General features: G+C 34.9%; 1 protein-coding gene across 2 annotated transcripts in view; it reads left to right on the top strand.

Moving 5' to 3' along the window:
• The window catches only part of KCNH7 (potassium voltage-gated channel subfamily H member 7), a 444,235-nt gene that overhangs the window by 73,618 nt on the left and 347,021 nt on the right, over positions 1-23,596 (top strand). The window lies entirely within an intron of this gene.

Here is a 23,596-nt window from a genome sequence, read left to right as displayed (position 1 = left end):
AAGATGACTCTCCAGCACATAGCAAAGGACCTACCATATAGTAGAAACCACACAGAATTGGAAAAATTGAAACTCATGCTCAGCAATGACGATCTTAGTTCTCTTTCTTGAACATGATGTCAGAAAGCTGGTGATTATTTAAAAATTTAGATAGTTAAGAAGATAACAGGTGCAGGTAATTTTTGGACTTGTACACACACCAGGATTTAAGTAATATATAGTGAAGGAGTTGTGACATTTTTTTTTTCTTTTTCTGAACCTGAATTCAGGTCTGTTCAGGTTTTCTTTCTCTTATTCCACCTTGCCCTCTGAATAGTTAAGTTTATTGCTGAATGTTGTGTTAGTAGCAAACTGGTCTATTTTCTGCTCACCTGTATTTATTTTTCTCCTTAGATATAATTTTCCTAGTCACACCAGATAAAATAAAGTGAGTATCAGTAATCATGTCAACGTCACAATATTCTAATATTTTAAAAATTGCTTTGTATGGTTCCATTTGATATTTATACAATTATATATGTCAAACAACTTAAAAATATATAACAGCTTTTGCCCTGGCCAGTTTGGCTCAGCGGTTGGAGTGTGGACCAGAGAGACCCGGGTTCGGTTCCCGCTAAGGGCACATACCTCGGTTGCAGTTTTTCCCTGGCCCCGGTTGGGGTCGTTTGAGTGGCAACCACTTGATGTGTCTCTCTCACATCAATGTTTCTCTCTCTCTCCCATCCTTCCTCTCCCTCCCGCTCTATCTGAAGACAAATGCAAAAATGTCCTCCAGTGAGGATAAAAAATAAGTAAATAAAATAAATAAATAAATAAATAAATAAATAAATAAATAAAAATATATAACAGCTTTCAAAATTATGATAACCAAAATATTTTGGCTAGGCTCTCTTTGCTATTTAACATAAATATAATTTGGTTGTAGTGAACTTAAATTGATTCCTCATGAGATTCTAAAAATGTCATGAATTGGGGAAAATAAATTTAAAGTCGAAACTGCATCTACTTAGAGATATTTATGTTTACATTGACTAAATGTCTATAGATTAAAAAATAATTTATAAGCTGGTGTGTTAAATGTCTATATTCAATCCTATATTGATTATCCTCTGTAAGTTTTGTTCTAGCTATTGTACTTATAGTAATTAGTAAAGGGAGTGATCATTTATGCCTGGCCGTGATTCAAGTGGAACAATCAGTCTGGTTTGCCCATTGTTTCTTAAATGATCATTTTAAATTTTTAGCAGTTTCTATGATACCTTCGAATAATCATGCTGATTCATACTATATTTTATCAACATTATCAACATTTGGGTAATTGAGGTAAAAACACAAAGTACTGTCTAATTATAAGATATTTTAAAGAGGATTACATGGAACAAATATTCCCTTGGAAAGGATTTCCTTTTTAATACTTACATAAAATATTGCTACTTTGTGCCTTAAATTTTTATGGTCACATTACCCATAAAACTAAAGCATCACTGGCTTTTGTAGATGTTGATTTTTTTTTTATAAAATAAAACTTTCTGAGACATCGTACTAACTTGATTTTTCTAGTTTCTGACCTATAATTCTCTTACTTGAGATTACATGAAATCGTATGGAATTTTAAAGTCGTAATAATATACTATTAGACAATATTTACTCACTTTTTGTGTGGAAAATATAAGCAAAGTCAAGTCAAGAGATAGAAAAATACTGGAAAGTGAGACATTTACACACACTGCCTACTGGTATAACATCTTTCCTCCAGATAGAGAAACCTGCCCCCCCCCCCCCCACACACACACACACCAAGCCCTAAGGCAATTTTGTTATGATTTCCTTGATTCCCTATATTACCTGTCACATTATTTACACATCTGTTTGATTAAAGACAGACAAGCTAAATGTTATCCTAAGAGACTGCTATAGTAGCCGACGCACAATAGGTACTGAATAAATACGTAGTGAATGAAGGAAGCAGTAAGCACAGGTAGTGTAAAACAGTCCTGTTGCAAATGCTTTCCTTCTAGGTCAGTTTTGCACCGGGGGATTAACCTCAAGCAAATTACTAACCCTCTAGGGTTCTCTGATCATTCCTTTGTATCAACCCAATTCCAAATGCCTCCTTCCTTTCCCCTGCCTCATTCGGTCAAATATTTACTCTCTGTTGAGGCATCAACTCTTTCTACCCCATTTTCATATCTGATGGTTTTAAGCATCAGTATAATAATAGAAACTTGAAAAAAGCATGCTATTTAATTTGCAATGAGTAATTTAGTTTATATAAATAATCAACAATGATGGATACTATTTGCAATGAACAAACGATATCTACTTGGCATATCATAAATGGCAAGCAAAATACTATAATGATAATTAATATAAGAATAAATATAGATGTAACACATGTTCTTTAAAATACTAATCAATTGAGTGATTTATAAACTGACTCAGAAATAATATTGTTAGGGTGTATTGAGTGCTCAGAATGGTGTTCAGTGAACTATGGTCCCTATCTTTAAAAAGAGTGCATTCCTGCATAAAAGTCAATTTGTAAAATTCAAATAAACTTTTCGAAGTTTAAAGATATCTGTCTATTGGAGGGGATCTTTGGACATGGTTCCTAAACTATACTTGAAAATGTGGGTAAAAGATAAACCGAAGAACTAATACGCATATATGAATAACCAATGGATACAGACAACAATGCAGTGAAGGTGGTGGGTGGGGGGTGGGGGGAGAGGAGAGTGGGGAAAGGGTAGCAAAGGGGACAAAAGGAGGAACATCTGTAACAAAAAATAAATAGATTTAACTTAAAAAATTTAAACAGAAAATTTAAAAAGAAAAGGTGGGTAAAGATTTGGAAAGAAGAAAGAATCATAGTAGTGGTGATGGATCTCATCATCGCTATTCCATCCATCATATAATGAAATGCTTTTAAGATGCCACAATGAATTTGTTATTTTAGTGGCTGAATGCCCTTCTTTTCTCTCAGTCAAGTTAAAAAAACTGCTGAAATACCCGGTCCCCAGAGTGGGGGCATGCAGGAGGCAGCCAATCAATGTTCTGTCTTATTGATATTTCTAGCTGTCTCTCCCTCTCCCTTCCTCTCTCTAAAATCAATAAAGAAAAAAAAATTTTTTAAAAGATAAGAGTGAGCTATTTGAGAGTTGTTTTAGGCAGCGAATTCATATCCATATATGTTACTCTTCTAAATATTATGTTTATAGTACTTGCCAGATTTTTAAAATTTATAATTTGTTGTGATTTGGTCTTCTAAATAAATGTTCACCCCTGTAAAACAAACAAACAAACCCCACGGAAATAAGTTTCTTAAATATATGGAATATATTGACTGCTTATTTTAGATGAAATATATGTTAAGAATTATGCTTTTCATGTTTATATCTTTACAACTTTCTAAGCATATTGATATTCATTAGATCTTCATGTCTCACAACAATTTTGTAAGGTGGACAGGCCAGGAGTCAGTACACTTATTTTATAAACAATGAATATGAGGCACAGAGATAATATGACTAAATTCTAGTTCTTAAGGCTCCAGAAGCTTTCTTCAGGCTCCCTTAAAGGATTCTTAACTGTCATTAGGATGTGAAAACACAAATGCTTGATACAGTAAAGTAAGTTCTAAATGAGTGGTAAGTACAATAGTGCTAGTGCCGAGAGGAGGCATTTTAGTGTGTGCCATGGGAGTTCTTTCCTGTTCCTCCTCTGCTGAATAGACGAGTGAATCTAAAAACCACGGCCTTCCTCCCTACTCCTCAAGAAGGCATGACCTTTCTCTTTATAGCTCCTGTCCTTTCCCCTGCCCTAGGCTCCCTTCTCCTCCAGTAAGGTCTTTGTTAACTCAGATTATTTGCTGCCTAGATGTTATAGTAAGGATTCATACATGTATATGTTGTATCATGATACATTTAAAGGAAACTGCATAGTGTGTAGGGGGAAAATTACCTAGAAAAGAGAAAAGTCTTAGCCATAGAAAGTAAGATGTGTAGATGTGAAAAACCAATGGGGGGGGGGAGAGAGAGAGAGAGAGAGAGAGAGAGAGAGAGAGATCCAGAGAAGACAAGACGATGCAGAAAGAAAGGGGTCCTTGCTGCCCTTTGAAGGCAGACAGAGCAACAACTCTGGATACTGTCTTCCCAAATCTTCTATCCATCCCTGAGAGGCTTACCTGTATCATCCTTCCTTTTCTTGGAGTATCAGCAACACCAACTCAAACTAGCTTAAGGAGTAGGAGAGGGAGTGGGTGAGTTGTGACTTACTGGGAGAATGAGAGATGCTATCAGAATTAAAAGAGTGTTTGATTGCTCTAACTTGTAGAGGACAGTCTGTATCACTAATAAACCATAACACAGAAGCAACTGGAACCACAGTCTCAAATAACTCCAGACACGCTTATCTCACTCCTGTGTGGTGTGCATGTCATATTCTTACAGTTTCCTCCCATTGGTAAGAGGGGAATGCACTGTTGAAAGTGGCCAGATGACCATCAGGCGGCCCTACCTCAAACACCAGACTATCACTCATTTTCATTAAGATTTGGGTAACAACTCTAATCTATAGTTTACTCACCTGTACAATGTGGTGACTAACGATAGGGTTATTGCAAAATATTCAAAATGCTTAGTAAAAATGTCCGAGCCCAACAAATATTAGCTGTTGTTGTTATTGTACCAGGTATTTTGACTTTGGGGACTCACTTCTCATAATGCTGTTGCTTGAGACAGACAAATTCTCTTCCCCAGATTCTGGTTTGAACAACTTAAATAGTCACCAATTATCCTAAGTGTATTCATATGTGCTTACTGTGAGGCTACAGGGACTTTGGAACTACAAGGTTGAAGTCAGAAGATGAAGGCATTTCCAGAGGAAGAGATGGAACAGATACCAAGCAGACACACATCAGATGCTCACCCCAAACACCCACAGTATTTATCCTATGCCATACTAACTCTTCCTTCATTAGCTTGCTTGAGTCTCCAACCAAGTCCCTGATATAGATATTGATATTATTATAATTATAAATGCAGAGGAAGACACATATATGCATAAATAGATTAGAAAAGTATTAATTGGCCAAAACATAATTGTTTTGTCAGTTTTTATAGAATAACAAAAACAAGTTTCTTTTCATTGTAATGTATCACTCGAATTCTTATATAGAGAAACTTTTAGAAGGCATTCATAAATTTTGAAATCATTGCAAAACAACTACAGTGATATATCTAAATTATAATTATAAATAATGTGCTGTTTATAGTTGGTAGAATAATATTCAGTACTGATCTTTCTAAAGAAATTTTGTCAATATGCCTTTCTGTTGACGTTTTTAAGTGTGTTCAGGAAGACCATATTTATGCATTCATTAAGGTATATATTTAAAAGGGAAATTCTTGTTGAACAGATGCTGCAATGAAATAAATTCAACCAAATAAAATATTGAAGTTGAGCTTATTTGTATGCATATCAGACACATTTCTGGTGTAATTAAGTTTTAAAGACAAGTGATTCACTACTTTTGATCACATGAAGGATACCAGTACATGACCCTGAAGATACCATCTTGGGGAATAATGAAAGGATCTTGAATTAGTATCACTTAGCTCAAAATCAAAATTTATAATATTTTATACTTTTGAAAGTAACTAAATATTTATAGTTTTCCAACCTATGGATCACAGACCTTAAGGGAATCCAGAAGTATTACTTTAGCCCAACGAGTCCATACGAAAAATAAGCATTATCTGAAGATTGAGTTAAAAAACATGTCTTGAACATGAGTTTTTTCAAATATAAGTTGTTGGGGTTGATAGACATATAAATGAATTGCTGAATAATGGTTTAGAGGCACTAATTCTCTCTTTAATCAATATATATCAAAACAAAATATTGTGTGTGGCCCTGAGACATTTAAAAAATAATAGAGGGGATCAATGGGGAAAAGAGAGGGACATCTGTAATACTTTCAATAAATAAATAAATAAAATAAAATAAAAAATCATGTTAAGTTGTTCTTAAACTGGAAAACGTTTTGAAGCTCCTGCTTTAGACTTTTACTAGAACATGTCATATTTTTAAACTATGCCCACATGTTGCTGAAGCTAAATGTTTTTTCTGGCATATATTAATTTATAGCATTAAGAAATTATCTACTGTCATGTGATTAGTTACCATTGTAGAAATACTAAGACATATTCCACTTAAACTACTTTATTAACTCCCATTTTCAGTAAACACACTATATACAAAGTTACTACATATTAATTCTTCAGGACTTCATATCTTTTGAATGTTTTAATGAATGGGATTCTGAAGCCTAATTTGGCAATCTTAGTAGTAAAGTAGAACTCGATTAATAGAAGCAAATATCCATTATTACCTAGAAAGTAATCACTGATACATTTGCAACATATTAAAATTGCTTCAAGAGTCTCTGGTTTTAAGAAAAGTAAAAATATTTGTTTCTCTGTCCTAATTGTTTTTAATTTTCTTTTCCTTTGTTCCTCTCACCTACCCTTCATCCCTCCCTCCCTCCAAACCCACTCCTTTCCCTTCTTTCTTTCGTTCTTCTTCCTTTCTTTTTTATCCTTAATCCAGTCTTTTCACCCTGTGATGATGACATGTCCAAGGGCAATCATTTCCATGCACCTTACTCTTCTTAGGTTGTAGAAGTTCTAGGGTTTGGGTGGTCCAAGTAAATGGGTTGAAATGACCTGATTAGTTAATCTATTATGGTCACCAATGACAATGTACCTTATCCTCAGGATATACTTGAAAGATGACATGTCTACTATCAAGTTCTCTTTCTCATTGCCACGTTGAGTCATTCTTTCCAAATTCCAACAATGTTCAGGGTATGTGTTATTTCCTTAGAACTGTGTGTAAGGCTAGGTTTCATGAACAGAAAAGACAATCCAGTTCACTTCTCTGGGTTAGACAGCTTTTTTTACATACAGGAGTCCCAAACTTTTATTTGTTTTCAATTTTTATCAAAAGTTCTGTAAATTGACTCACATTTTAAGTATGTAGGTTGAATCTATAGTGGATCTAGTGATAAATCCTTTGGTGTAAGAAATAATTTTGTCTAATTATAATGCTTTATTGAAGTTTGCTTACACATATTTTGAAGTCTAAAGCAATAATACAACTATAAAATATATATTTTTAAAGCAACTAAAATTAAGTCACTACTTGAAGCTAGAGTTTCTTCAACATTTTTGACGTGCTCTTTGTATCAAAAATATCATTTTTTTCCAGTTTGACTAAACGCTGTATCCTTCAATACCAATGTAATCTTGGTCCTTATTCTGGACCCTGCCCGATCTTTAATGCCTGCCCAGGAGCTTGGGCTATCACCCCTCTTAGGGATGAAAGTCCAGTAATGATACACTACTGATGAAATAATATCATTTTATTGCTAGAATTTAAATCTCACCAGCATCTGACTGATTTTCTCCACTTTACACCTTATCTTAATGTATATGTCTCATGTTTTCTTCAACAAACATTAAACATCCATGTATTTATTCAACAAAATTTACTCAGCTCTTACTATTCACAGGTATAACCGGTCTCATGGAAACAATTGAGAAAGGCTAAATTATTGTCCTTTTTCTCCTGGAGTTAACAGACTAGATCTGCATATAAAACCTCCAGTCTTACCCATTGTACTTGACTCTGGTTTTGTTTATGCCCAAGTACAGTGAGCTCTTTGAAAATAAGAGTATCTCAATAGTGCATAGTACAACTCACATGGTTGAGTGCATGAAAACATAGCACTCAATGGCAATGTGTCTGATAAGTACTAAATTATTGGAGAAACTCTGTAACTTGTCAATTACCCCAAGAAACTGGTTCTTTGGCTATTGTACCAGAAATGCATGTCCTAGTGAGAAATTTAGTTCTAATATCACGTGCTCCCAAAATCCTTTTACATAATTCTTTGTAGTATGTTTGTGAGCTCTCAAAAAATAATCATCTCTGCACTGCAGTTCCTTCATTTAAACATTTTGTTAATATATACCTTTGTGGTCAAAAGCTTCTAGGAATGAATATGCATTTTTGGAGGGGGGTTAGCTAACTCTAGAGTCATTTCAGGGAGATATAATTTTGTATTTCTTGCCAGATTTAAATTCTAGCCATAAAGCTGTATCATTTCATCAGTAGTCTGATAAAGACTGCACTTTTGGAAAGGGAAAAATGCATTAAATAGACTAATTGAAGAACCTGAAGGGTAGTCATTAAAATCAGCTGCCTTTTCAATACATGTTGAGAGATTTGTCTGGGAGTCTTTTTTTCAAATGATACTATTTTCATTATGCCTAACATTTAAATCTCTAAACACAGATATTCCCATTTTAATTTTAGCTGGCACCAGAAGGAAATGATAAAACAGCAGATGATTACCTCAATAATTTATTCCACATTTTCTAACAGCTTTACATATTCAAATAAAAAATAATAATCTAAAAATGAAAAACATGCAACTAAAATTAAATGTAGAAAAATATTCTTAAACCAAGAGATTTTTTTCCTTATACTCTCCCAAATAGTAAAAAATAAATTCCACCATGAAATGTAAATAAGACTTAATTTTACCACTGGTTATGTATTGATGACTAACTGGGACTTAAAAAAATTGATATAAATTTAGATCTTATTAAATTAAAATTTGTGATTATTCAGCTACAGGATTAGTTGTTGTTTGTTTTTGAATTTGCATTCTTAGAGCAAATCTCACTTTAGCAATACCCTACATGTAAATTAAATAGTTTTTTCAATCTTTGTTGTTGAAAGTATTACAGATGTCTCTCCTTTCCCTGCATTAACCTGCTCCTTCCCACTCCACACATCCTCCCCAACCTTCACCACAGTATTGTCTATGTCCATTGGTTACGTATATACTCATATAAGTTCTTTGGTTTATCTCTCTCCCCCGTCCCCTGAATTACATACATTAGACTCTTAATCAATGCTTATTGTTGAGGTGACACTTCTCCAAAGAAGTGGCAAGAGATATTCAAGGTGATGAAAAGTAATGACCTATAACCAAGATTATCCTGCAAAGCTATCATTTAGAATCGATGGCCATATCAAGAGTTTCCCAGACAAGAAAAAGCTAAAGGAATTCATCACCACCAACCCAGTATTATATGAAATGTTGAAGGGTCTTCTCGAAAGAGAAGAACAAAAATATGAACAATAAAATGGCAATTAATACATATCTATCAACAACTGAATCCACAAACAAAATGATCAAGCAGAACAGAAACAGACTCCTAGATACAGACAACGTTTTGTTGCTTGCCAGATGGGTGGGGGCTGGGAGGATGGGTGAAAAAGATGAAGGAATTAAGAAGTACAAATTGGTTGTTAGACTGATGAACCTCAAAGGGAAAGGGGAAGGGAGGGTGGGATGAGATAAACCAAAGAACTTCTATGCATATATGCACAACCAATGGATATGACAATAGTGTGGGGAAGGCAGGAGGGGGCGGGAATGCGGAGGAAGGGTCAATGGGGAAAAAAGGGAGAAACATCTGTAATGCATTCAACAATAAAGATGAGCTAAAAAAAAAAAAAAAAAAAGTCTAATGTATGCCAGGGTTTGTCGGAGATACTGACGATAGCAAACGAAGGGCCAAGGCCACACATTGCTCTCACATAGCTTGCATGCAAACCTATGACTTTTATTAAAGTTGAAACCTTGGTAAGTTATTCTATCTCTTTTGGTTGTTTCTGTAAATCAGATTGATCTCTTATTTAGTTTATATAGTTGAAATTTTTGTTTATTTTGAAAAAGACATATACATATATATAATTTTATCACTCTCAAAGTTTGAATAATAAAACAAATATTTATTTTTGTTTATTTTATAAATCATTTTGATGATTAATGAAAACAAAATAGAATTTTTTAATTAAAAAAATTTTAATCCTCACATGAGAACACACTTTTTTATTATTATTGATTTGAGAGAGAGAGAGAGAGAGAGAAAGAGAGAAACATCTATGTGAGAAACAGTTGTCTCTTTAACCTGCCCTGGCCAGGATCAAACCCAAAATCTGGGTATATGTTCTGACTGGGAATGGAACCCACTACCTTTTGGTGCATAGGATTACAATCCAACTCACTGAGCCACACTAAACAGGGCCAAAAAAAAAAGAATTATTTAGTCAACATAACTAGAATAAAACCTACCCCTTAAAATAAAATGTAAAATGCTGAATTTAAACATTTTGTTTGCTTCTCCTAACTACTTCTCTTGACTTAGTATTTTGATAATACTTAGATATCAATTTACCTAACTCAATGACAGTGAAACAGATTAAAAGGGGACTACTGCTCTGGGTGTAGTACATATCACTTCTAGACTTTTTAAAGATTATCATTTAGATTGACCAAGTACATGCCAATAATTTTAATTCCCAAAATTTATGTTGATTACAATTTATGATTAGTATTTAATGTCATAACATAAAGGGTATGGTAAAGATTTTTATACGTAAATGATAAAATCTGTTTAAATGTGTCTGTAAATAGATTGAGATGGCTGTTATTATGTCTTAAGGTAGATATACTGTAATCCCTCCATGTGTGTTTTGCTGAAAGCCATTCTTATGACTACCTTTACATTCACCTAGCATCATGCAAGGCTTCTAACTAAACACTCCTGAAAAAAACTGCATCAAATTCCATTAAATAAAGCAGATTGGTTGATTATTATTATTATTATCATTTAATAAATACATAATATATTTATACAGAAACTAAGAAATTACCTCTGTTCAAAAGAAAATACATTTTTGGGGGGAAACTTTAAATTTTGTTGCAATTTTTTAGAGAAAGAATAAATGACGGTAAATATAAACAGGAAGAACGTTGTGAAGTAGGAAACCTTATTAGTGTGCAGACAACTATATGGCAGTCATTAGGCGTATAGGGCAGTAGGAGATTTATGGCCTGGCCGATGTAGACCTTAGCAGCCAGGCAATCCATATGTTTAGTTGAGGCCAAAATAAATTCCTTGCAAAGTGACTTCTATTAGCACTCTACCAAAACTGCTTTCCCAAATTTCCAAAAGTTTTCTAAGTGCTGAATCCAATTGCTCCTTCTTAGCTTTATTTTTCTCTTTGGAATTTATTCATTTGGATTTGAATGAATTATAGTCTCTTGATTTGACTCTTCTAAATATTTCCTCACAGTCTCATCTTTCAGCTGTTCTGTCTGTTTCTCTTTTAAATATACTAATCTCTTAAAAATAAATGTAGAAATACATGTAAACTCTTCAAGATTCTGTCCCTGGACTTACTCTTCTGATTTAATTATTTCAACACTTACATCTCTTATGTAATTTATAATTTTATAGACCCAGCCCACATCTTCACCTGTCACTTGGATATCTCCACATAGAAAGTTTACTAGTGCCTCAGTCTCTCTTCAAGTTTAAATCTGCACAAATTATTTTAACCATTTTCTCCCACACATTTTCTTGTTCATGCAACAATTTTATTTTAGCTCAGACTCTTCATTTTTTTATACTTTCCATATCCTGTCCACCTCTTCTTATGAAATTAGTTGCCGAAGTTGTTGATTCACTCTTTGCAATGCTTTCTTTTTCTTCCCCTTTCCTTCTTTTCTTTCCTCTTTTCTACATCTCTTGTCCAGTTGATGACTTCTGTCACCTGGTTTACTGTAACAATTTCCTATCTCCCTTCCTTGTTTTCAATTTCTACCTTCTCAAATTCTTCCTTTAGTATTATGACAATCATTGTGCTGGTTTGGGTTATACACTCTGGGAAATGAAAGGCTATTTCCCAAGATATTATAGTAAAAATAATAAATATCTTTGATAAATACATAAATTATAAATATTATTTTTGTATTAGTGTTTTATCCTGTTGCAAATGCATATATATATATACACACACACATATATTTATGATCTATATCTATTATCCTCAAGATTAATAGCAAATAATATTTAATTTAATGTTCAATCTAAGTTGAAATTGATAGGGAAAATATAAATGTTTAACTCATAACACATGTACACTCTTACTCTTGTAGGGGAGGAAAAATTATTTTTCCCCTACTCTGCTAGGTTCTTGGCTGAGACTCCCTCCGCCCCACACACACTACTATAATAAAAGAATAACAGGAAAAAAACAAACAGAAGTTTAATAACATGCATACCTTCTGTATACATGGTAGATTACCCAGGAAAACTGATTATCTCCCCAAAATGGCCCAAGCCACCACTTAAAATACTATCTTCAACTGAAGACAAAAGAAAATGTTGGGGTGTGGGGGATGAGCCAGTTATGAGAGGTTATCAAACAAAGCACAATAAACAAGTGTAAGGTTGTTATGTAGATTTAAATCCAGGTTTCTCCATTAATACATTTCTAGAGATTGAGTTATCTGGCCTCCTTCTGGTACGAAGACGGAGATATCCTTACTGAGCTATTACAAAAGGATAATTTCTGCTGTTTTTAGTGCTTCTCCCTTGTCTGCAGCCTCTTAAAAATAACCAGTTTAAGATAATAGTTATGCCAAACAGGCATATTTTGGGGTGGCAAGTTCCGCTCCCCTTAACTCTGCAAATAGGACTTTTACAGCTTGACTATGTACCAACTATATGAGTTTGTTAAGCTTATAGAGAGGAAGATAAGGTAAAAAGAGAAGCTAAATGGGAAGAAGAAATCATTGTTAAACCCAAAGTCATTTATCTAGGAAATCTTATTAGCAAAGAGGGTGAGCAACTTGTTTCAAACTAATTTAAAATAATAAAATGAAATAGTTTCATCTATAGCAGTTCATTGAAGATGCCCACTGAGAGATTGAAGAATTATGGTTTTGGGTTTCAACACTACCAGCTCCAACTAACATAAATAAGAAGAAACTTACTGAAAGAATATTAGGATTTTGCCGACTCAACCCAAGGTTGAATTCCCTTTAACACAATTGTTTTGATAGAATAGAAGAAAACAAACAAACAAACAATACTTTTAGTCTCTTTGCCTCTCTATTTATAATTCAGATTCTAGGGAAAGAGCATCTGAATGGCCTGGTTTGAATCATAATTTCTAATCTGTTTTTTATGAGCATCTGTGAAATTGCAAAGAACATTTCAAATATAAAAAATAATGACAGAAGAATGTGTTGAAGGAAATTGAGAATGTATATGCATAGTTGCCACATCAAAGCAGGCCAAATTAAACAAACAAGCCAAAAAAAAAAAAAGTATTGGGAATGTTTTATATGACAGAATAAATGTTAGAACATTCCCCAACACATGTTATCCATCCTTATAATGATCAAAGAAGGAAGATAGAAACAATGATCAGGACCTACTTACACAGATTTGTAAAAATCAGGATTTACCTTTAATGGTTAAATGTATTCTTGATGAAATTAAAAGAATGTCTTTAGAAATCAAAAGTCGAACGAACTATTATTAGTCAGAATTTCTTAATCTTCCATTGTGCCATGTGCCCCCTTGACATTCTGGTCACGTCTGTAAATCCCAACTTAAAATAATCTTTCAAATCGAAACAGAAAAAAGCTCACAGGAAACTAATGTTATTTAGCTGGTTTTTAAAATATGAATTTTGTTATATACAAGTATGTTTTCCTTTGCTAACACTAAATAAGAAGACCAAAGGTGATGAGTATACATGATAGTTTGAAATAGTTACCACGTTGCAGTTGATATAAAACTATTACATTATGTTTAAAAAAAATTTTCCCCTTTATTGATTTTAGAGAGAGAAGAAGGGAGAAGGAGAGAGAGATAGAAACATCGATGAAAGAGAACATCAATTGGCCATCTCCCATATGCCCCCCACTGGAGATTGGGCCCACAACCTGGGCATGTGCCCTGACTGGGAATCGAACCGGTAACCTCTTGGTGCATAGGTCGATGCTCAACCAGTGAACCACACCAGCCAAGCTATTACATCATTTGATAGTGTCAGAGCAAGGAAGAACTCCCTTGCTCACTCTACCCTTTTTTAGTTCTTAGGGCCAGACTAGTGAAAAGAATAAAAAAAAATTAACACAAGAATAGTTTACAGGAGAAAAACCGAATTAATACAAGTGCATGGGAGGTCATGATATAATGCTCAGATCATAAAATGAGGCTTAAGGAAATGATTGAACCAGGTGCTTATCTATAGATTTTACAAAAACAATAAATTCGTGAGACATTGACAGGACAAAGGAGCATAAGTATTGGGGTACATAGTTATTAAGAAATTAAATAGACTGTAGGCTTCGGCAGTTAGTAAAATTAACAAGGATTCCTTGATAAAGGCTTCTCAGCTCTGGATTCTCTGCCTGTGGCTATAAGGCTGCTCTTTCTTTGTTTATCTCATTGCTTGCCAGCCCTTTAATACCTGGGAGGACACCTTGCCAATGGAGATTTATTTCCTGCACTTGAAGAGACTGGAAAGGATCAGAGAGCTCCTCCTACTTCTGCTGCTGCTTAAGTGATTTTAATTTAAAATAATCAACATGCCATTGTGGTATATTTGGGGTGTCCTCCCCTAGGCCCCAAACAATAACCAAATTAAAGAAATTTTTAATTCTACTCTGGTGAAATTTTTAATCCTCCAATTTAGTGGATTCCCAGAATGACAGGTAAAATCCCTGGCCTAGCCCTGGCCGGTTTGGCTCAGCGGTTGGAGCAACGGCCTGCGGTCCTGAGAGACCAGGGTTCGGTTCCCGCTAAGGGCGCGTACCTCGGTTGCAGTTTGTCCCCGGCCCTGGTCGGTTGTGCGGGTGGCAGCCACTCGATGTGTTCCTTTCGCATCGATGTTTCTCTCTCTCTCTCTGTTCCTCTCTCTCCCTCCCACTCTACCTGAACAAAAAATGGAAAAATATCCTCGGGTGAGGATAAAAAAAAAAAAAAATCCCTGGCCTAGGACAGTTTCAAAGTATGATCCCACTGAACACAGAGAAATTATGTAGGAACTTCTACTTAGTTATTTTAACCCTAGATTTTTTTTAGCTAAATGGTGACTTATTTAAACATTGATAAGATGAAATCTCAACAAAAATAGAGAGGACATTAACTGACTGACTCTTAAAAGATGCGTGGTGTATGCTAGAAAGTAAGCAAATATTTGCAAAAACAAACAACCTGTAATTTTCTCTTGAAAATCCTCCTCTGTGTTCTCCATGATCCAGGGTAAATAGACATTGTCTGTTTAGTCCTTAAGAGAGACTTTTAAAAAAATTTTATTTTAGCATTAAAAATGTTATTTGTTTTTGCTGAAATTTTAATTGGTTATAGAATTACTTTCCTTTTAATATTTTCTTATTTATTTTTAAGATATGTATTTTTTATTTAATTAATTAATTTATTTTTGTTACAGATGTTTTTCCTTTTCCCCCCACTGATTTGCCCCTCCCACTCCCTCTCCGACCTGTCCCCAGCTTTGTTGTCCCTGTCCATCGGTTATGCGTACATGCATGTAAGTTCTGTGGTTTATCTCTTCCCTCTCCCCACTCCCTCTTCTAAGAGTTGTCAGTCTATACCCTACTTCCATATCTCTGAGTCTACCCTATTTCTCAGATTGTAATGTTCATTATATTTCACAAATACATGAGATCATGTGATATTTGTCTTTCTCTGTTTGGCTTGTTTCGCTTGGGATAAAACTTTCCAGGTCCCTCCATGTAGTCTCAAAGGATAAGAGATCTTCCTTTCTTACAGCTGCTTAGTACTTCATTGTGTAAATATACCACTGCTTTTTTATCCATTCGTCTACTGATGGATATTTGGGCTGTTTCCAGATCTTAACTATTGTAAATAGTGCTGCTATGAACATGGGGGTACATATATTCTTTCTGATTGGTGTTTCAGGCTTCTTAGGGTATATTCCTAGAAGTGGGATTACTGGGTCAAATGGAAGTTAAAGTTTTAATTTTTGAGGTAACACCATATTGTTTTCCATAGTGGCTGCACCAGTCTGCATTCCCACCAGCAGTGTACTAGAGTCCCCTTTTCTCCACACCCTCGCCAACACTTGTTGTTTGATGATTTGTTGATGGCGGCCATTCTGATAGGTGTGTGGTGATACCTCATTGTTGTTTTATTTTGCATCTCTCTGATGATTAGTGATGTTGAGCATTTCTTCTTATATCTCTTGGCCATTTGTATGTCCTCTTTGGAGAAGTGTCTATTTAGATCCTCTGCCCAATTTTTAATTGGGTTCTTTGTCTTCCTTTTGTTGAGTTGTATGAGTACTCTATATATTTTGGAAATTAGCCCTTTATCTGATGTATCATTGGCAATTATGCTCTCCCATACAGTGGGTTCCCTTTCCATTTTGATAGTTGTTTCTTTTGCTGTGCAGAAGCTTTTTAGTTTGATGTAGTCCCAAGTGTTCATTTTTCCTTTGCTTCTGTTGCCTTAGGTGATGTATCAGTGAAAATTCTGCTGCATATGATGTCCAAAATTTGGTTGGCTACATTTTCTTCTAGGATTTTTATGGATTCACTGGTCACATTTAAGTCTTTTATCCATTTTGAGTTTATTCTTGTATATGGTGTAAGTTGATGGTCTAATTTCAGTTTTTTGCATGTAGCTGTCCAATTTTCCCAATACCATTTATTAAAGAGTCTGTCTTTACTCTATTGTATGCTCTTGCCACCATTGTCAAATATTAATTGAGCATAATGTCTTGGGTCCATTTCTAGGTAATCTGTTCTGTTCCACTGGTTTATATGCCTATTCTTGTGCCAGTGACAGGCTGTTTTAATTACAGTAGCTTTGTAGTATAACCTGATATCTGATATTGTGTTCCCACCTATTTTGTCCTTCTTTTTCAAGATTGCTGTGGCTATTTGGGGTCTTTTTTGGTTTCATATGAACCTTTGAAGTATTTGTTCTAGTTCTGTGAAATACGTCATTGGAATTTTGATGGGGATTGCATTGAATCTATAGATTACTATGGGTAATATGCACATTTTAATGATGTTAATTCTTCCAATCCATGAACAGGGTATGTGCTTCCACTTTTTTATGTCTTTCTCTATTTCTTTTTTCAATGTCCTGTAGTTTTCTGCAAATAGGTCCTTTACTTCTTTGGTTAAGTTTATTCCTAGGTATCTTAATTATTTTGCAGCGATGGCAAATGGGATTGTTTTCTCAGTTTTTCTTTCTGTGAGTTCATCATTGGAGTATAAGAATGCCACAGATTTCTTGACGTTGATTTTGTATCCCATTACTTTGCCAAATTCATTTATTAAGTGTAGTAGATTTTGATGGAGTCTTTGGGGTTTTCTATGTATAATATCATGTCATCTGCAAATAATGACAGTTTCACTTCCTCCTTTCCAATTTGAATCACTTTTACTTTTCTTCATGTTTGATTGCTGTGGCTAAGACTTTCAGTACTATGTTAAATAAGATGGTGAAAGTAGGTATCCTTGTCTTGTTCCTGTTCTTAAGGGAAATACTTTTAGTTTTTGCCCATTGAGTATGATATTGACTGTGGGTCTTTCATATATGGCCTTTATTATGTCAAGATATGATTCCTCTATTCCCGCATTGCTGAGCATTTTTATCAGAAATGGGTGCTGGATTTTGTCAAATGCTTTTCAGCATCTATTAATATGATCATGTGGTTTTTATCCCTCACTTTGTTTATGTGGTGTATCACATTTATTGATTTGTGAATATTGTACCAGCCTTGCATCCCTGGGATGAATCCCACTTGGTCATGGTGAATAATTTTTTTGATGTATTGCTGGATCCAATTTGCTAGTATTTTGTTAAGAATTTTGGCATCCACGTTAATCAGGGATATTAACCTGTAGTTTTCTTTCTTTGTAGTGTCTTTTTCTGGTTTGGGAATTAGAATTATGCTGGCCTCATAAAACGACTTTGGAAGTCTTCCATCTTCTTGAATTTTTTGAAAAAGTTTGAAGAGAATGGGTGTTAGTTCTTCTTTAAATGTTCGGTAAAACTCCCCTGGGAAGCCAGTCAGGCCTGGGCTTTTGTTTGCTGGGAGAGTCTTGATTACCTCTTCAATTTCCTTAGTTGTTATTGGTCTATTCAAGTTTTATCTCTTCCCTGTCCAGTTTTGGGAGACTATGTGTTTCTAGAAATTTGTCCATTTTGCTGAGATTGTCAAATTTGTTGCCATATAATTGTTCATGGTATTTGTTAACAATCCTTTGTATTTCTGTGGTGTCAGTTGTTACTTCTCCTTTTTTATTTCTGATTTTGTGTATTTGGGTTCTCTCTCTTTGTTTCTTGGTGAGTCTAGCTAAGGGTCCATCAATCTTGTTTATCTTTTCGAAAAACCAGCTCTTTGTTTTATTGATCCTTTACATTGCTTTTTGGTCTCTATGTCATTTATTTCTGCTCTGATCTTTACTATTTCCTTCCTTCTACTTGCTCTGAGGTTTTATTTTTGTTTGCTTTCTAGTTCTTTAAGTTGTGAGGTTAGATAGTCTATTAGACATTTTTCTTGTTTCCTAAGGTAGGCCTGTAGTGCTATGAACTTCCCTCTCAGAACCGCTTTCACTGCTTCCCATAGATTTTGTGTTCTTGTGTGTTCATTTTCATTGGTTTCCAGGAAATTTTTAATGTCTTCCTTGATCTCCATGGTAACCCATTCATTGTTTAATAACATGCTATTTAGCCTCCATGTGTTTCAGTATCTTTGCATGTTCTCATTGCAATTGATTTCTAGTTTCATGCCATTGTGATCTAGAAGATGCTTGATATGATTTCAATCTTCTTGAACTTGCAGAGACTTGGTTTGTGTTCTAACTTGGTCTATCTTTAAGAATGTCCCATGTGCACTTGAGAAGAATGTGAATTCTCTGGTTCTGGGGTGTAATTCTCTGTCGATATCTATTAAATCCATTTGGTCTAGTGCTTCATTTAGAGTAGTCTCTGTTTCCTTGCTAATTTTTTGTCTAGAGGATCTATCCAGTGATGTCAGTGGGGTGTAGAAGTTTCCTGCTACATTTGTATTGCTGTCGATTTCTTCTTTGAAGTCCTCCAGAAGATTTTTAATATATTTGGTGTTCCTATATTGGGTGCATGTATTCTTACCAAGGTTATATCTTTCTATTAAATAGATCCTTTTAATATTACGTAGTTGCCTTCCTTGTCTCTAATTTTGGCCTTCATTTTGTAATCTATTTTACCAGATATGAATATTGCTACCCCAGCTTTTTTTTTTCTTCTTTCCGTTTGCTTGGAAGATTTTTTTCCATCCCTTCACTTTCAACCTATGTGAGTCTTTTGGTCTTTTGTTGTGAGGTTGGTCTCTTGTAAACACATATATATGAGTCATGCTTTCTTATCCAATCAGCTACTCTGTGTCTTTTTATGGGAGCATTCAATCCATTTACATTTAAGGTGATTATTGATATGTACTTATTTATTGCCATTTTTGTTTAGTGTGGTTATATTTTTCTTCCTATTTCTTCCACTAATTACAGCAGTCTTTGTAATATGTCTTGCAGTGCTGGTTTGGTGCTAATGTATTCCCTCAGCCTTTTGTTTTGTCTGGAAAGCTCTTTATTTGACCTATTTTGAATGATAGCTTTGCTGGGTAGAGTAGTCTTGGATTCAGATCCTTGTTTTTCATGACCTTGATTACTTCATGCCATTCCCTTCTGGCCTGTAATGTTTCTGTTGAGAAGTTAGCTGAGAGCCTTATGGGGGTTCTTTTGTAGGTAACCTGTTGCTTATTTCTTGCCACCTTTAGGGGTCTCTCTTTGTCTTTAACTTTTGGCATTTTAATTACTATGTGTCTTGATGTGGGCCTGTTTGGGTTCTTCTTACTTGGGGCTCTCTGTGCTTCTTGAACTTGAATGCCTTCTTTTTTCACCAAATTAGGGACGTTTACTGTCACTATTTCTTCAAATATATTCTCTAACACTTACTCATTTTTCTCTTCAAGGACTCCTATGATGCAAATATTATTACGTTTCCAGTTGTCCCACAGTTCTCTTAAGCTGTCTTCCTGTTTTTTAATTATTTTTTCCTTTTGGTTCTCTGATTGTTTGATTTTTTTCTACCCTGTCTTTTAATTCACTGATCCGGTACTCAACTTCTTCAACTGTGCTCTTTAATCCTTCTAATGCGTTCTTCATTTCTCCTATGTCATTCTTCATTTCTTCTTGATGGTTTTTCATTCCCAGTTCGTTGGTTTTCAATGTTTCTATGTCTTTACTTTTGGTGTTGATGTCCTTACTCATGCTGTTGAGCTTGCAGAAGATCATGGCTCTGAATTCTAGCTCTGTTAACTTACTTAACTGCATTTCATTTATCTCATCTTCAGTAGAGGCTTCTTGTTCTTTCATTTGGGATTTGTTTCTTTGTCTCACCATTTTGCCTATCTCAGTGGGTGTTGGAGCCTCCAAATTTTCCCTGTGGGTGTTGGTGTTCTGCTGTTTGTGGCTCCCTCTACTGGATTTGATGAGCGTGGGAGAACCCACATTAAACAACACTCTCAAGTCCTACTTTCCTGGGTAGAGTTGCAAGCCCAGAAAAGGTTCCTCTAGCTCTTTGCCTGGAGGCTATTAGTCATGGGTACTTGAAGAGCCTTGGGTACTCAGTTGAATGAAAGACTTCCTCAGGTGCTCAGTGTAGGGGGATTTCTTGAGGTTGGAGCAGATGCTGGTTGTTAATGAGCCTCAATTTGCATTTCAATGGCCCACCTGGGTGGGTTTGAATCTCCAGGGGAAGGGCCGCAGCCTCTCCCCAGAGCCGTGGGAAGGAATATGATGACCACCGTCCTGTGTGGCTGCAATTCAGCAAAAGTTCTGAGCACCCTCCAAATCCCGAGTATCCCCACACAGTTTGAGTCCAGTCCACCCTCCCTCTGCTGGAGACCAAGGTGAGTGGCTGTGGCTATTTTATCACTCTGTCCCTGTCCTCTGCCATGTGATATAGGCTTGGGAGTTTAACCCCAAGGGCATTGCTCACAGCTAAGACCGCTGTTGTCCATGGGCTCCTAGCTCCCCTCTCGCACCTCTGCAATCCTACCAGGATCGATTCAGTGTCCCCTTTATATGGTCCTCGCAAGCTGCCTTTTTGTTGCTTTTTCCTGACAATTTGTCTTTATTTTAGTTGTAATTCCAGTTGGTCCTGGGAGATGGTCTGTGTAGCTTCCATTCACTCTGTCACCATTTTGGAATCTCTCCTCTAATATTTTTGAGGAAATAGTTTAATAATGGAGGTACAATTTGCCCCCATCCTAGGTAAACATATCCTTTAATTAAATAGAACAGTAACCCTTAGTGATGTGTAGAAAAATATAAATTATGGCAAGAAAGAGACAGAAAAAGAAAAATGAATCTGGGACTTAATATAAACAAGAAAAAGCAAATTACTTCTCTAATTTATTTTGCTTACCTCTTTTATACATCATTCTTCTTGGGCAAGATTAAATGATGATAAACAATAATTTAGCCATGTAAATTGTACCATAAATTTCCATTTCCACTTTGTTTTTATGAAATCACTAATTCCTTCTTCTTAAGAGAAAGGTTAAATATAATATTATGTATAGTAAGAAACCCAAGACCTCCAGAAATCAGGAGGGCCGGAGTGTCACATCAATGAACTCCTGTTCTAAGACCATGTTATGCTTGTGGTGAAAGAGTCTTGGGGGAAGAATCATCAACTTAGGGAGCAACTGTTTAGTGATAATGTTGTTGTCTTGTTTTCTTTTGTTTGGTTATTTGTTTGTTTGTTTTTTAACTTGGCCTAGAAGTAGAATATAAAGGAACTAAGTCTTGGAAAGTTTAAACAAACAAAAATAATCTAGTTAATTATTTTTAAATTAAGATTTAAAAACATATATTTATAATAGCATAAAAGAAAGAGTTACTGATTTAGTGGTGGGAAGAGATAAACCAAAGAACTTATATGCATATATGCAATGTACACAGACATTTGAAGGGAGGTGGGAGCAGGGAGGAGGGGTTCAATGGGGAAAAAAGGGGGACATCTGTAATAGTTTCAACAATAAAAAAAGAATAAAGAAAGAGGTACAGCTCAATGGGATTCTTTCAGATTTGGCATGTTTTCCATAAAAATATTGGGAGGCATAACTTTTTTTCCTTCTTGTTTCCATGTGTGAGAACTTGAACAAAAATAATTCCAAGGTGACACATTCTTTTATATACCACCCAAAACATAAATCAGATAACATTTAAATGCTAATAAAAATTATATAAATCAAACTGTTCTACAATGTTAAATATATCTGTTAAACCCATCTTTTAAGTTGTATATAAATGGCTAATGTACTTATTAAATTATACCTCTAAATTATCTCTAGTCTAGGTATATAATAGAAGTTCATTTATTAAATACAGTTTTAACTTGGCAAATATTTTATAAATTATATTAATTATATTGCAAAGAATTCTGGGTTATAGTAATTCTCTGGGTTCTAAAACCAGTTTATTCTAGCATCAAGTTTTTATAATGCTAGTAACATTTTATTTTTATTTTTTAATCCTTTTTTTTACTACATCAACTAAAGTATATAAGGTATTTTTCATTTATTTGCTCATATGTATTTTTTTTTCCCTTGTGAGATTAAAAGTTAAATTCAAAGACATTCTCTGTGCTCTCTCGGTATTTCCATCCAGAGCACAGTGATGCTTGTGGTTCTCTGTGACCTCTGCTGCTGTCACCTTCTTCCTGTTCTCAGTGTGTTATGCTGACTCCCTTGCTTTGCAAAGCCTGATTCGCTGTCATTAATGATTTTAAAGTTTTCATTCTTATCTCCTCTATGTTAATGGGTTGAATCCAGATTTGTCATTACTTTTAATTAATCTGATTAACCTTCCTAGGTTCCCATAAAGCCCTAGGGAGAAGCTCCATGTTTGAAAGCAGAGAAGCCCCAGTGCAAAGGTCTTTTCAGGTCATCAGTAGGATTAAATTAAGTTTACTCATTACGACGATTTACTCATTCCTATCGCAGCATTTCTTTCTTTCTACCTTCAAGCTTCACTCCACTCTCAGTGAAATGGTTCTCTGCCCTTCATTCTATCCTCATTATCATCTTTAAACTTTAATCATTTCTGTGCTATGCATTTTTCACACCCACAGAGATCCACTATAGTCTACTTATTTCTTCTTTGAGATATCTCGCTTTTGGTATTTTTTGCCACGTTTCATTTTTCTGTGTACTTTCTGCTCAGTTACATAATTCAAATGTCTTGGAGATCTTCTAACTTGAGGATTGGCTCACTCCTTCAAATCTTTGCTCAAATGTCAGCTTTTAAAGAGACTTACTGTTTAAAATGGCTATTTTCCGCTCACCCCTCTCCTCACATCTGTCATCCTCACATTCTTGAACCTCTTAGCCTGCTAAATGTCTCACACATTACTTGTAATATTTTACGACATATATTGTAAACTTTACTTACATATATTTTTATTATGTTATTGTTGATAGTCTGTCCTTATCACTAGACGATAAACCCCATGAGGACAGAGATTTTTGTTTATTTTTTGCACTAATATAGCCTATAAACCTAGAGGAGTATCTGATGCATAATATATGCTCCAGGAATAGTTGTTGAATAAAT

This window comes from Molossus molossus, unplaced genomic scaffold (assembly GCF_014108415.1).
Source record: "Molossus molossus isolate mMolMol1 unplaced genomic scaffold, mMolMol1.p scaffold_m16_p_11, whole genome shotgun sequence".
NCBI classification, from domain to species: domain Eukaryota; kingdom Metazoa; phylum Chordata; class Mammalia; order Chiroptera; family Molossidae; genus Molossus; species Molossus molossus.
This window is presented reverse-complemented; position numbering and strand designations above follow the sequence as displayed.